Raw genomic sequence first — 16,743 nt, 5'->3', positions numbered from 1 at the left:
GAGTGGCTACTGTGATAGTGGCTCCTATAGGGATATAAAAATACTTGTTGTTTGTACACCTTATCGTATGAGTTATTCAAGGATTATTATTGTAAACCATACGTCACCATGTTCGGTATTTTTCTGGTACATATCATAATAAAAGTTGGCAGATTGAAGCGTACATGTGAAGTGAAGTGAAGATTGTGTCAGTGTATGGGTTGTAGGACTTATGGAGTAGGTTACGTTAGGTATAGTGCCAGCCCGCTATTCCAGGCTCACTTGGATTAAAATTTTGACAATATTTTCTATAGAAATAAAATGTTGACAAAATTTTCTGGAGAAATAAAATTTGGCAACATTTTCTATAGAAATAAAATTTAGACAAAATTTTTTATAGAAATAAAATATTGATCAAATTTTCTATAGAAATACAATTTTGACACAATTTTCTATAGAAATAAAAAATTTCAGATTGAAGAGTACATTTTCTATAGAAATAAAATGTTGACAAAATTTTCTATAGATTTTTTTAGAGAAATACAATTTTGACGAAATGTTCTATAGAAATAAAAATTTGACAAAATTTTCTATAGAAATACAATTTTGACAAAATTTTCTATAGAAATAAAATTTTAACAAAATTTTCTATAGAAATAAAATTTTAACAAAATTTTCTATAGAAATAAAATTTTGACAAAATTTTCTATAGAAATAAAATTTTGACAAAATTTTCTATAGAAATAGAATTTTGACAAAACTTTCTGGAGATATTAAATTTTGACAACATTTTCTATAGAAATAAAATTTTTACAAAATTTTCTATAGAAATAAAATTTTTACAAAATTTTCTATAGAAATAAAATTTTGACAAACTTTTCTATAGAAATAAAATTTTTGACAAAACTTTCAATAGAAATAAAATTTTTACAAAATTTTCTATATTAATAAAATTTTGACAAAATTTTCTATAGAAATGTTATTTTGACAAAATTTGCTATAGAAATAAAATTTTGACAAAAGTTGCTATAGAACTAAAATTTTGACAAAACTTTCTATTGAAATAAACTTTCTATAGAAATGAAATTTTGACAAAATTTTCTATACAAAGAAAATTTTGACAAAATTTTCTAAAGAAATAAATTTTTCCATAGAAATAAAATTTTGACAAAACTTTCTATAGAAATAAAATTTTGACAAAATTTTCTATAGAAATAAAATTTTAACAAATTTTTGATAGAACTAAAATGTTGACACAATTTTCCATAGAAATAATATTTTGATAAAATTTTCTATAGAAATAAAAGTTTGACAAAAATTTCTATATAAATAAAATTGCAGGTTATTTTCTTACTCGAGTGGCAACCGTGATAGTGGCTCCTATAGGGATATAAAAATGCTTGTTGTTTATACACACCTAGGTTAGGTTAGGTTATACACACCTAACCTAGGTTAGGTTAGGTTAGGTGCCAGCCCGATGTATCAGGCTCAGTTAGACTATTCAGTCCATTGTGATACCACATTGGTGAACTTCTCTCTTATCACTGAGTGCTGTCCGATTCCATGTTAAGCTCAATGACAAGGGACCTCCTTTTTTAGCCGAGTCCGAACGGCGTTCCACATTGCAGTGAAACCACTTAGAGAAGCTTTGAAACCCTCAGAAATGTCACCAGCATTGCCGAAAAACTTTTTTGTGTTCGTTCGAAGCAGGAATCGAACCCACGACCTTGTGTATGCAAGGCGGACATTCTAACCATTGCACCACGGTGGCTCCCTTGTACACCTTAACGTGTGAGTTATTTCAAGGATTTTTATTGTAAACCATACGTCACCATGTTCGGTATTTTTCTGGTACATATAATAAAAGTTGGCAGATTGAAGCGTACATGTGAAGTGAAATTAAGAATGTGCCAGTGTATGAGTTGTAATACTTATGGAGTAGGTTACGTTAGGTATAGTGGCAGCCCGCTATTTCAGGCTCACTTGGACTATTCACTCCATTCTGTTACCACAGTGGTGTACATCTTTCTTATCAATGAGTGCTGTCCGATACTTTGTTTAGCTTTAGGATAATCCATTACCGAAAAACTTGTTGGTGGTTGGTCCAATTGGGATTGAACCCATGACCTTTTATATGCAAGCCGGCCTCATTGCACCACGGCAATAAAGCTTTGTGTCATAAAATGTAGGTTCTCTAATTTTTATTATTAAATAAATACTTTTTTCTGTGTACGTTTTCTACATAGTGGATAACATGTAGACGATTTGGTTAAGCAAACGTGACACAAACACTAGTGTTAAAATGCAGGAATAAGTTTCAGTTTTTTTTTGGTCGGTGTTCTTTGATGCAGCCTTAACTCCTTTGCTCTCTAACAAAGGAATTCAGAAAGGCATCACAATGAGACAAACTCACAGAAATTTTATTCTGTTGTTCATATACATTTTAATTTCTTATGTAGATTACAATTTTAAATATGTAAAATGTCGCGTATTTTATTTAAGAATGTTATAGCTGGGAATAATTCTACTTGGCATGGAATAAAATGTATTAGGTAACAAAAACTAATTGGGTAGTTAAAGATTTCCCAAGAAATTTATGCTGGATATAGTTAACTACAAAAATCCATAGTGCAATCAGTTTGAATTTATAGTTTTTTTATAAAATAATTTTCAAGTTGTACAGACTTCTGCAGTAGCATCTAATGCTGGTCGGGACGGACTCTAACATATTTCACATTTCGCTAAACTAAAAGAAAGCGTCCTGTGTATATTGGTTATGGTCAATCCCACCTTTTGAGCAATAGACCAAGGATTTTATTCCAGACTCAGTTGAGCACCAAAGGATTTTCAATGGTGTTTCGGGAACTCTCAGTTATGCTGATGACCTTTTCGAATATTTAAACAAGTAAGGAAAGTCTAAAGTCGGGCGGGGCCGACTATATTATACCCTGCACCACTTTGTAAATCCACATTTTTGATACTATATCAAATCCGTCAAATGTTTTGGCTGCTATATATAAAGGTTGTTGTCCCAAATACATACATTTAAATCTGACTCCATCTGAACAACATTTATAATCTATAGACTTAAAATTTAAGTCGGCTAATGCCCTGAGATGGTACACTATGTTAGTAAAAAAAAATGGGAAACATTTTAATCTGAACCAATTTTTGAGCAACTTCGCAAAAGTGTATTTATGATTTATCGGTCGATAGATATGTATTAGAAGTTTAGGAAAATTAGAGTAATTTTTACAACTTTTCGACTAAGCACGATTTTACAAGGAAAATGTTGGTATTTTGAGCATTTTTGTCGAAATCAGAAAAACATATATATGGGAGCTATATCTAAATCTGAACCGATTTCAACCAAATTTGGCACGCATAGCTACAATGCTAATTCTACTGCCTGTGCAAAATTTCAACTAAATCGGAGTTAAAAGTTGGCCTCTGTGGTCATATGAGTGTAAATCGGGCGAAAGCTATATATGGGAGCTATATCTAAATCTGAACCGATTTCAACCAAATTTGACACGCATAGCTACAATGCTAATTCTACTCCCTGTGCAAAATTTCAATTAAATCGGAGTAAAAGATTGGCCACTGTGGTCATATGAGTGTAAATCGGGCGAACGATATATATGGGAGCTATATCTAAATCCGATTTCAATAAAATTTGGCACACCTGACTACACTACTAATTGTACTCCTAGTGCAAAATTTCAACCAAATTGGGATAAAACTCTGGATTCTGCGACCGTATTAGTCCATATCGGGCGAAAGATATATATGGGAGCTATATCTAAATCTGAACCGATTTCAATAAAATTTGGCACACTTGACTATAGTACTAATTGTTCTTCTTGTGCAAAATTTTAAGCAAATTAGGGTAAAACTCTGGCTTCTGGGGGCCATATAAGTCCATATCGGGCGAAATATATATATATGGGAGCTATACCTAAATATTAACCGATTTCTTCCAAAATCAATAGGGTTCTATTCTGAGCCAAACCACATACTTGTGCCAAATTTGAAGTTGATTGGACTAAAACTGCGACCTAGACTTTGATTACAAAAATGTGTTCACTGACAGACGGACATGGCTATATCGACTCAGGAGCCCACCCTGAGCATTTGTGCCAAAGACACCCTGTGTCTATCTCGTCTCCTTTTGGGTGTTGCAAACATATGCACTAACTTATAATACCCTGTTCCACAGCGTGGCGCAGGGTAAAAAAAAATTCCATGTGGGTAATGACATTTCAATTATGAAATTCGCTATTCGACTTTTCTACTAATCGACGTTATATCTACCCAGGTTGAAAATATATGGAATTTCAGGTGGATTTTGAGAAATATACTACCACAAGAAATGATACCGATCCCGAAGATAAATTTGAAGTTTACAGAAATTGGATTTATATGAATCTTTTTGTTTGAAATTTAGATAAATCTTTTATTCCCCCCAAAAAAACGGAGAAATGCGAGAGATCGGGTTATAACAGGTTGGCTGATAAGTCCCAGGTCTAACAAAGAAAAGCACATTTTTTTGTCAAAATTCGTTTAACATAGTTCCCTTCAAGAGCGATACAACTTTTATAACGACCTTCCAACTTTTTTGAAACCATTTTGGTAGTACTCCTTCGGTTTTGCCTCAAAATAGGCCTCAGTTTCGGAGATAACCTCTCCATTGCAGCCACATTTTTTCCCTGCGAGCATCCTTTTGAGGTCTGAGAACAAGAAAAAGTCGCTAGGGCCAGATCTGGAGAATACGGTGGGTGGGGAAGCAATTCGAAGCCCAATTCATGAATTGTTGTCATCGTTCTCAACGACTTGTGGCACGGTGCGTTGTCTTGGTGGAACAACACTTTTTTCTTCTTCATATGGGGCCGTTTTGCCGCGATTTCGATCTTCAAACGCTCCAATAACGCCATATAAGGTGAGGTTATTATGTGGCAGCCTGATGTATCAGGCTCACTTAGACTATTCAGTCCATTGTGATACCACAGTGGTGAACTTCTCTCTTATCACTGAGTGCTGCCCGATTCCATGTTAAGCTCAATGACAAGGGACCTCCTTTTTATAGCCGAGTCCGAACGGCGTTCCACATTCCAGTGAAACCACTTAGAGAAGCTTTGAAACCCTCAGAAATGTCACCAGCATTATTGAGGTGGGATAATCCACCGCTGAAAAACTTTTTGGTGTTCGGTCGTAGCAGGAATCGAACCCACGACCTTGTGTATGCAAGGCGGGCATGCTAACCATTGCACCATGGTGGCTCCCACGCCATATAATAGTCACTGTTGATGGTTTCCAAGTCATGAATTTTTGCCATCGTTGTCAACGACTTGTGGAACGGTGCGTTGTCTTGATGGAACAACACTTTTTTCTTCTTCATATGGGGCCGTTTTGCCGCGATTTCGATCTTCAAACGCTCCAATAACGCCATATAATAGTCACTGTTGATGGTTTTTCCCTTCTCAAGATAATCGATAAAAAATATTCCACGCGCATCCCAAAAAACAGAGGCCATTACTTTGCCTGCGGACTTTTGAGTCTTTCCACGCTTCGGAGACGGTTCACCGATCGCTGTCCACTCAGCCGACTGTCGATTGGACTCAGGAGTGTAGTGATGGAGCCATGTTTCATCCATTGTCACATATCGACGAAAAAACTCGGGTGTATTACTAGTTAACAGCTGCAAAAACCGCTCAGAATCATCAACACGTTGTTGTTTTTGGTCAAATGTGAGCTCGCGCGGAACCCATTTTGCACAGAGCTTCCGCATATCCAAATATTGATGAATGATATGACCAACACGTTCCTTTGATATCTCGATCAACTTTATTTTACGGTCATTCAAAATCATTTTGTGGATTTTTTGGATGTTTTCGTCGGTAATCACCTCTTTCGGGCGTCCACTGCGTTCACCGTGCTCCGTGCTCATTTCACCACGCTTGAATTTTGCATACCAATCAATTATTGTTGATTTCCCTGGGGTAGAGTCCGGAAACTCATTATCAAGCCAAGTTTTTGCTTCCACCGTATTTTTTCCCCTTCAGAAAACAGTGTTTTATCAAAACACGAAATTCCTTTTTTTCTCCATTTTTTTCACAATAAAAAAAGTTGCTTCACTAAAGACGCTCTACAAACTAATTGACTTACAGACGCCAAATTTTGACACGAATCATTTGAAGGTTGGTACTATATACAAATAATATGCATTTAATACTAGCGACGCCATCTATGTGTCAGACCGGGGACTTATCAGCCGACCTATTATGAACATGGACCGATAAAATCTATATTCTAAACACGTCGTTTGTGATCTAAAATACCTTAAGATTTCCGATTTAGGCAAATCGGATGGGAAAGGAGATCGTGGTGTATATCATTAGTTGATTAGAACTCATCGAAAATTCGAAAGTAACGACTTCACAAGTCGATTTTTCTATGAATATATCCATTCTATTCACTACTGCTGCGCTATCAATTCAGTCCATCACACGTATGCGAACTGAAAGTGAAATCACTCAAATCTAGAAGCACTTAACTTAAAAGCTAATTTCTATGCACTACTAAGGATGCTCCATTTTTATACAGTGATGAAAATGGGTTTTGCGTATTTGTTGAGGGACTCCTGGTTATTGATGACTTAATTCTGGTTGATTTATTAATACGCCAGAGTGGCAAGAGCAATAGCAAATGCTAACCACACCATCTTACAAACATTTCCCATTGCTCCTCAAGTGTGAGGGGCACTGAGAGAACAAAGCCTCAAAATATAAACTGTATGTAAGTCAAACATTCATTTCTAATGATTATTGTGGTGTGGGAGCAAAACACGTTGATGTGTGTGAGTTGTGGGGGTATCGTTCGAACATCAATAAACATTAAGAGACCCAATGAATACAAATTCTTCGGTCTTCACACCACAACCAAATGTTCCCTCATATCTACGCAAATACACATACACAAAGTTGTTTATACAAATACGCGGAGAACCACAAATATTTGTATTAATGTAATGTACATGGGAGTTAAGAACCAATGCTATGGAGTGAGAGTGAAAAAAATAACGGGCTACAAGAACTAAATAAAACATAACCTAAAAACAAATACAATAAGTGCGGAAGAGAGTACATCGCAAACTGGGAGAAGATGTATGGAAAAATATTAATCGATCAAGGGGTAAAATAAGTGAGGCCCTGTAAAATTGAAGCCTACATTGGAATAGACAAAGAAACCAGAAAAATACAGGTTGGCTGATAAAAGGTTGGCTGATAAGTCCTCGGTGTGACACATAGATGGTGTCGATAGTATTAAATGCATATTATTTTTGTATAGTACCAACCTTCAAATGATTCGTGTCAAAATTTGACGTCTGTAAGTCAATTAGTTTGTGAGATAGAGCGTCTTTTGTGAAGCAACTTTTGTTATTGTGAAAAAAATGGAAAAAAAGGAATTTCGTGTTTTGATAAAATTCTGTTTTCTGAAGGGAAAAAATACAGTGGAAGCAAAAACTTGGATTGATAATGAGTTTCCGGACTCTGACCCAGGGAAATCAACAATAATTGATTGGTATGCAAAATTCAAGCGTGGTGAAATGAGCACGGAGGACGGTGAACGCAGTGCACGCCCGAAAGAGGTGGTTACCGACGAAAACATCAAAAAAATCTACAAAATGATTTTGTATGATCGTAAAATGAAGTTGATCGAGATAGCAGAGGCCTTAAAGATATCAAAGGAACGTGTTGGTAATATCATTCATCAATATTTGGATATGCGGAAGCTCTGTGCAAAATGGGTGCCGCGCGAGCTCACATTTGACCAAAAACAACAACGTGTTGATGATTCTGAGCGGTGTTTGCAGCTGTTAACTCGTAATTCACCCGAGTTTTTCCGTCGATATGTGACAATGGATGAAAGATGGCTCCATTACTACACTCCTGAGTCCAATCGACAGTCGGCTGAGTGGACAGCGACCGGTGAACCGTCTCCGAAGCGTGGAAAGACTCAAAAGTCCGCTGGCAAAGTAATGGCCTCTGTTTTTTGGGATGCGCATGGAATAATTTTTATCGATTATCTTGAGAAGGGAAAACCCATCAACAGTGTCTATTATATGGCGTTATTGGAGCGTTTGAAGGTCGAAATCGCGCTTGGGCTTAGAATTGCTTCCCCACCCACCGTATTCTCCAGATCTGGCCCCCATTTCTATATACTATATCAAAACCTGGACCGATATAGCCCATCTTCGAACTTGACCTGTCTGCAGACAAGAGACGAGTTTGTGAAAAATTTCAGCACGATTGCTTCGTTATTGAAGACTGTAGCGTGATTACAATAGACATACAGACAGATGGACATGGTTATATCGTCTTAGAATTTCTCCCTGATCAAGAATATATATACCTTATAAAGTCGGAAATCGATATTTCGATGTGTTACAAGCGGACTGACAAACTTATACCAACGTCACCATTCTATGGTGGTGGGTACAAAAATATCAAACAAAGTATAAATGTGTCAACTTTATCAACCCTGGCCTACCATATGACAAGCCATGTATGCTTTTCATAAGATCTAGATTTGGAAACGCAACACGAGGAAAAATTTATGAAAATTTTATTTCTATAGAAAATTTTGTCAAAATTTTATTTCTATAGAAATTTGATAGACAATTTTATTTCTATAGAAAATGTTCTCAAAATTTTATTTCTCTAGAAAATGTTGTAAAAATTATATTTCTATAGAAAATTTTGTCAAACTGTTATTTCAATAGAAAATGTTCTCAAAATTTTATTTCTATAGAAAATTTTGTCAAAATTTTATTTCTGTAGAAAATTTTCTCAAAAATTTATTTCTATGGAAAATTTTGTCATAGTTTTCTTTCTTTAGAAAATTTTGTCAAAAATTTATTTCTATAAATTTTTTTTTTTCAAAATTTTATTTCTTTGGAAATTTTTTTTCAAAATTTTATTTCTATAGAAATTTTATAGACAATTTTATTTCTATAGAAAATGTTCTCAAAATGTTATTTCTCTAGAAAATGTTGTCAAAGTTATATTTATATAGAAGATTTTGTCAAAATTTTATTTCTTCAGCAATTTTGTCAAAAAAATAATTCTATAGAAAAATTTGTTAAAATTTTATTTCTATAGAAAATTTTCTAAAAATTTTATTTCTGTAAGTAATTTTGCCACACTTTTATTTCTATAGAAAATTTTGTTAAAATTTTATTTCTATAGAAAATTTTGTCAAAATTTTTCAAGTAGTACACCCTCAAAAAAAATCGCTTCTCTAACATATGTTCCAAACATATTTTGCAGGAAGCACATATATTAGTGGATATTGCCGAAACATTATTATGTTTGTTTTATGTGAACATATTATCTGTTTGGAAGCATTTTGAGCCCAAAAATATTATATGCTTGGAAGAATATTCTCCATAAGAAGATTGTGCTCATTCCCTCACATAATTTTCACTTCCACGAATTTTTTAGTTCTTGGCACCTTTTTCTGCAATACAAATAATGTTCAAGAAATTATTCAATTTTATAATTTTTTAAACTTTTTCTCTCGCCTGGACGGAGAATCGATCCGCGAACCATGCAATTTGTAAGCCAACACACTACCACTGGACTACGTAGCTGTTATAGTCACCAATAGACAATTATCGTTATAAGTTACATTTATATAGCATAGTTTGCAGCGCCCACGAGCCCATGCAAACATAACATTATTTAACAGAAACATACATTTGCAGTGGTTAACATACGTTCCGATTTCTTTTAACGAACCAAGAAAAAAAATTGTGCCCATAATGCCAAAATGATAAACAAAACACATGTCCACACATACATAAAATGCTGCTCTCAAGACGAAAACACACGCTGTTTTTTTTTTCAAATGTCTATTCTCTTGTTCCGTATGTCTATTCTCTTTACGCCGAATACTCATTCTAATATTAAAATTTATTTAATTTTAATATTTAGACTTAAGCATATCAAATTTTTGGTCTTATTATAAAACAGTTTTCCGAAACAACATACAAGCGGTTTCACAGAAATTGGTTTGATTCTCTTGCTGTGTTATGTTGATATCTTTCGTCAACCCTCCCGTCCATCTCTATTTCTTTCTCTATACTCTCTCTCTCTCTCTGGCGCTCTCTGAATAAAATATCACAACATATATATGTTTACTCGAAATTTGTAAATGTATATATGTTTACATTCACACATATTATTTTTGTAAAATATTCATGCCCCAAACATAATATATTCTAACATATTAACATATGTGTCCCAAACATTTAGTGTTAGTTTAGGAACATTACATGTTTGCACTTAAATATTTTGTGTTTAGAAATTGTGTCCAAAACACATTTTGTTTATATCGGAACATATGAAAAACATATTTTTCTAACAGTGTATAGAAAATGTGTTTTTCTTTGTTAGACCGGGGACTTATCAGCCAACCTGTTATATTGCTTGCAATTATAAAGGCCTTGTCTGACATACCCATTGAGCATGAGCAATTATTTGTAAAGGCTGTAATGGTGTATGTGAGTGTGTGCGTTGGTGAGGAATGGTTTAGGGAATTCAAATGCATGAGCTGTTGTGAGAGTTATCCCAAAACTAATGGTGTCAGTGCATTTTATGTTATGTGTTTTTTGTCTGTGTGTTTGTAGTTGGCACTTTCTGTTTGCCGATTTGTTTGGCTGCATAAATGTGTGTTTAATAAATAAAAATACTAGAAGTTAATTTTACTTAACATTAAACTTACACAGCAAATAGAGCACGCAGGCACTGTTAAATGAGTGTAAAAATAATAAACTACCAACGAATACTACAATAATATATACACTGTAAAATACACAAAGGATTGAAATAAGAAAGTCGACGTTTCGCAAGAGGAATTAAAACTAAAGTAGAAATATCAAGATAGCATTCATGTGCCAAAATCTTCCAAAAGTTTCATCTTTAATTTCTCTTTAATTAAAATTTGTATAAGTGTAAAAATCCCGCTTGATCTTTACCACATATAAAATATCTCATTTGAATGTGCATATGTCCTAACAATTAATGCTAATGTTTTACCATAAAGTTTACCATTATTTGTTGTTCTTAATGTTACTTTCGAAGTTTTATTATTTTTGCCAAGTAATATGACGATTGTTTTGTGTTGTAACAAAAACAACAACTACAAACTGTAATACACGTTTTATTGTTGTCGCTGGCAAAATAAACATTCATTAAACCACAATCATAAAATGGCTTTTTAATTATTATCAACCATAAAGTATCATGTATGGTTGGATTAGTGGAATTTGCAATTAAATTAAAACAGAGAAAAAAATTAAACAAAGTTGTGAAAGTGATATAGTTTTTATATCCTCACGGTAGGCAGGGTGTATACATTAATTGATATGAATAAATTTTATAACACTTATAAGGAGTGCTTTATGGTCTCAAGTCTCATAAGAAATGCTTGGATGATATTCGAATTCATGGAGTTTCCTTTCCATCCGTCGGTTTAAATAAAGTTTTTACACAGGGTAATATTTTTACCCAGCTTTAATGAAGTTCAGTTTATGTCTAATATATAATGTGGCTCATTTATACTGCAACCAACATCAGGTTACTGCCATTTTTAAACCGCTCGTCTGACAGATGAAAATAAAATCTTAATCTTGTCTCCTTCGACCTCAATGCACAGTGGATGCAAATTGTTTTTTTTTTTTTGTTTAATAATTCTGTAACTTATGTATGGATAAAGAATCAACAAAATGTTGTCCTTTAGGTGAAAGCTGAGGTGTTTTCGACTAAATTTTCATGTTTGTGGTTGCTTAGTTGGCCCATGAGCTGACCTGTAGGCGTTGAAATTTGATCACCTGGGGTGTATGAAGTTTTATTTTAGCTGCCAAATCCGCAATTGTTAACCTTTTCTTATGATTGTTTTCTTTTTTTTTTTGTGGTGGATATACCTTGTGAAAGCCTACAAAAAGGTATTTTTTTTTTGTTTTTGCTGGATATACCTTGTGAAAGCCTACAAAAAAGTTTTTTTTTTTTTTTTTGCTGGATATACCTTGTGAAAGTCTACAAAAAAGGTCGCGAGCGGTGCGAATATCTCTTATAGTCCGGGATATGGGGCCTGCAATATATTTTATGCAAAATTTGAACAAAGTAGGGTCCCTGTCTTCTGGGGACATATAAGTGTAGTAACAACGCAATTTGCCAGTAACTTATATGGCCTTAGAGGCACAGTTGCCCTTCGTGCAGAATAAAATCTACCAAAAATTTAAGACAAATTTACCAGAAATCTACCAAATTTAAAAAATCATATTTTGAAGTTTATAACCATATTTTTGTAAGAATGTTATTGCTATAAAGAATGTTGTCAACAATTTATTTCTACAGAGAATTTTGTTAAAATTTTACTTCTGTAGAAAATTTTGTCAAAATTTTATTGCTATAGAAAATTTTGTCATAATTTTATTTCCATAGAAAATTTTGTCAAAATTTTATTTCCATAGAACATTTTGTCAGAATTTTATTTCTATAGAACATTTTATCAAAATGTTATTTCTATAGAAATTTTTTGTCATAATTTTATTTCCATAGAAAAATTTGTCAAAATTTTATTTCTATAGAACATTTCATCAAAATGTCATTTCTATAGAATTTTTGTCATAATTTTATTTCCATAGAAAATTTTGTCAAAATTATATTTCCATAGAAAATTTTGTCATTTTTTTTATTTCGAAAGAAAATGTGTCACAATTTTATTTCTATTGAAAATATTATCAAAATTTTATTTCTATAGAACATTTTAAGGCATACGGGTGAATTCGAACAATCCAAATGGCGTGGTGATAGCTGTTTTCGGAATATCTTCCTCTTCTACCGGAATTTGGAAATATCCTTTAATCAAATCGATTTTTGAAAATATATTTTTGCCATGTAAATTTCCTGCAAAATCATGGATATGTGGCACGGGGTATCGGTCGGGAATTGTCACTTTGTTCAATGCCCTATAGTCTCCACAAGGCCTCCATTCGTTATTGGCCTTTGGTACCAAATGTAATGGGCTGGCCCAACTGCTCTTTGAGGGGCGACATATTCCAAGCTGAAGCATATATTCGAACTCTTTTTTAACTATTTTCAACTTTTCAGGCGACAATCTCCTAGGCTTGCTATAAACAGGCGGACCTTTCGTTGCTATCACATGTGTTACTGAATGCTTAACTTGAGGTATTTTATTCGACGGTCTTGCTACGTCTCTGAACTCGCTGATTAAGGAATAGAACGGAGAATTTTTCGGGAGTGTATTGCAAGTGACTGAAGATATTTGAGGTATAGTTGATAATGAACACTCAACCTTCAAATTAGTCCTTTTATCTATGAGGCAGCGTCTTCCTATATCGACAAGCAAATCGAAATTCTCTAAAAAATCAGAGCCAATGATAGGCTGGGTTATATCAGCTATAACGAACGGCCATACCAAATCTCTTCTTAAACCAAGATTAAGCTTAAGCATTTTTGTGCCAAATGTTTTAATCGGAGTTCTATTTGCTGCTTGTAGTTCGAACGCTTCCACTTCGCCTCGCTTTCCATATAAAGATGCTGGAATCACTGACACATCAGCCCCAGTATCCACTAAAAATTGTTGCTTGGAAGACTGATCCCGTAACATGAGGCGACATATCTTCAGTTCTCCTTCGTCCGTCACCGAAGGCGAAGGAGATTCTAGTTTTCCGATTTATAAGAACAGGGAGACCGACACTTCGTGGCTTTATCACCAAATTTAAAGTGATACCAACACTTCCATCCCTCATTTGTTTCACCATGGGACCGAGTCTTACTTTCTCTACGTTTTCTGGATGTACTACGGTTACGTTGTGTTGTTCGCAGCTCGTCAAATGTTCGTATTATTTCATTAATTTGCCCTTCAAGGTTATCTAGTCTTGATACTGGGTCAGATTTACTTACTTGATTTATCGATGTATTTCCGAGATGGTCGTTTATTTTATCTGCCATGACCGATAGTTTATCCAAATTGTCAGTACTCACGGAAAGAACAGCTTTTATCGTTGCTGGCAACCGTTGGAACCATAAAGATCGTAGCATTTCTTCGGATACCTTTCCAGATGCTAATTGGCGCATGTCGCGCAGCATCGCTGAAGGTTTTCTATCGCCCAAATCCACATTTTCCATAAGCTTCTGCAGACGTTTTTCTTCTGAATCTTGAAACTCAGCCAGCAGAGCGTTTTTCAGGGAATTGTACAAATCTCGCTCTGGAGGATTCTCGATTATGTGGCTTACCGCATTAAGGATGTTGCTTTCTATAGAGCCAACCAGCGTATGGTATTTCGTGGAATCCTGAGAAATCCCAGCGTTAATAAATTGACTCTCCATCTGGCTAAACCACAATTTTGGATTCGCCTTCCAAAACGGCGGAACTTTTACTGCAACACGTGAAATTGTTGAATTTTCCTCCATATTATCAGGCATTGTTCTCAAATACTCAGGGGTCACCAATGAAGGAAACAAATTTAACTTTTCCTTTTTTTATTACAAAAATTATTTATTGAATATATCTAGTGTGACAGAGGAATATTAATTAATTTGAAAAGATTTTGTATTCTCAAAAGCAAAGCAAAGAAAACTAGATGAAAAAGTATTTTTAAATGTAAAGTACGAATAGTGCAAGTAGTATATATTCCCACAAGGGTATTATAAGTTAGTGCATATGTTTGCAACACCCAGAAGGAGACGAGATAGACACATGGTGTCTTTGGCAAAAATGCTCAGGGTGGGCTCTTGAATCGATATAGTAATGTCCGTTTGTCCGTGAACACATTTTTGTCTAGGTCGCAGTTTTAGTCCACTCGACTTCAAATTTGGCACAAGTATGTGTTTTGGATCAGAATAGATCCCTATTGATTTTGGAAGAAATCGGTTCAGATTTAGATATAGCTCCCATATATAGCATTCACCCGATTTACACTCATATGACTACAGAAGCCAATTTTTAACTCCGATTTAGTTGAAATTTTTCACAGGGAGTAGAATTAGCATTGTAGCTATGCGTGCCAAATGTGGTTGAAATCGGTTCAGATTTAGATATAGCTTCCATATATAGCCTTCGCCCGAATTACACTCATATGACCACAGAGGTCAATTTTTAACTCTGATTTAGTTGAAATTTTGCACAGGGAGTAGAATTAGCATTGTAGCTATGCGTTCCAAATTTGGTTGAAATCGGTTTAGATTTAGATATAGCTCCCATATATATGTTTTTCTGATTTCGACAAAAATGGTCAAAATACCAACATTTTCCTTGTAAAATCGCCACTGTTTAGTCGAAAAGTTGTAAAAATGACTCTAATTTTCCTAAACTTCTATATATCGAGCGATAAATCATAAATAAACTTTTGCGAAGTTTCCTTAAAATTGCTTCAGATTTAAATGTCGCCCATATTTGTTATTAACATTGTGTTCCACCTTAGTGCATTAGCCGACTTAAATTTTGAGTCTATAGATTTTGTAGAAGTCTATCAAATTCTGTCCAGATCGAGTGATATTTAAATGTATTTGGGACAAACCTTTATATATAGCACCCAACACATTGACGGATGTGTATGGAAATTTTAGATCTACAAAGTGGTGCAGGGTATAATATAGTCGGCCTCGTCTGACGTTAGACTTTCCTTACCTGTTTATTCTATATTTTGCTTCTCTTTGAGGCTCCGCAAACCAAATCTGGGGATCGGTTTATATGGGGGCTATATATAATGATGGACCGGTGTGGACCATTTTTTTGCATGGTTGTTAGAGACCCTATAAGAAAACCATGTACCAAAGTTCAGCCGGATAGGATTAATTTTACTCCTCCAAGAAGCTCCGCAAGCCAAATCTGAGTGTCCGTTTATATGGGGGCTATACGTAAAAGTGAACCGATATGGCCCATTTGCAATACCATCCGACATACATCAATAACAACTACTTGTGCCAAGTTTCAAGTCGATAGCTAGTTTCGTTCGGAAGTTAGCGTGATTTCAACAGACGGACGGACGTACGAACATGCTTAGATCTCAGAATTTCACCAAGACCCAGAACATATATACTTTATGGGGTCTTAGAGCAATATTTTGATGTGTTTTGTAACGGAATGACAAAGTTAATATACCCCCCATCCTAAGGTGGAGGGTATAAAAATTTGCATATATACAAACTTATGCACATATTTTGTATAAGAAAAATTTATACAAATTTTATATAGAAACAAAATTTGCGATAATTTTCTATAGAAATAAAATTTTCACAAAATTTTCTATAGAAATAAAATTTTGTCAAAATTTCCTATAGAAATAAAATTTTGGAAAAATTTCTATAGAAACAAAATTGTGACAAAATTTTCTATAGAAATAAAATTTTGTCAAAATTTCCTATAGTAAAATTGTGACACAATTTTGTATAGAAATAAAATTTTTACAAAATTGTCTATATGTTGTCTATATGTTATGTTTCTATATGTTATGTTATATGTTATGTTTCTATCGAAATAAAATCTTGAAAAAATTTTCTATAGAAATAAAATTTTGGAAAAATTTCTATAGAAACAAAATTGTGAAAAAAATTTTCTATAGAAATAAAATTTTGTCAAAATTTCCTATAGTAAAATTGTGACATAATTTTGTATAGAAATAAAATTTTCACAAAATTTTCTATATGTTAGAAACAAAATTGTGAAAAAATTTTC

The 16,743-nt window shown here is 34.0% G+C and overlaps 1 long non-coding RNA gene across 1 annotated transcript in view; it reads left to right on the top strand.

The window, feature by feature from the left end:
- Window positions 1-16,743, top strand: part of LOC142224427 (uncharacterized) — a 423,478-nt gene that overhangs the window by 244,221 nt on the left and 162,514 nt on the right. The gene's annotated exons all lie outside the window — the stretch shown is intronic.

This window comes from Haematobia irritans, chromosome 2 (assembly GCF_050003625.1).
Source record: "Haematobia irritans isolate KBUSLIRL chromosome 2, ASM5000362v1, whole genome shotgun sequence".
Taxonomy (NCBI): domain Eukaryota; kingdom Metazoa; phylum Arthropoda; class Insecta; order Diptera; family Muscidae; genus Haematobia; species Haematobia irritans.
Note: the sequence above shows the minus strand (reverse complement) of the source record. Positions and strands in the feature narration are given on the sequence as shown.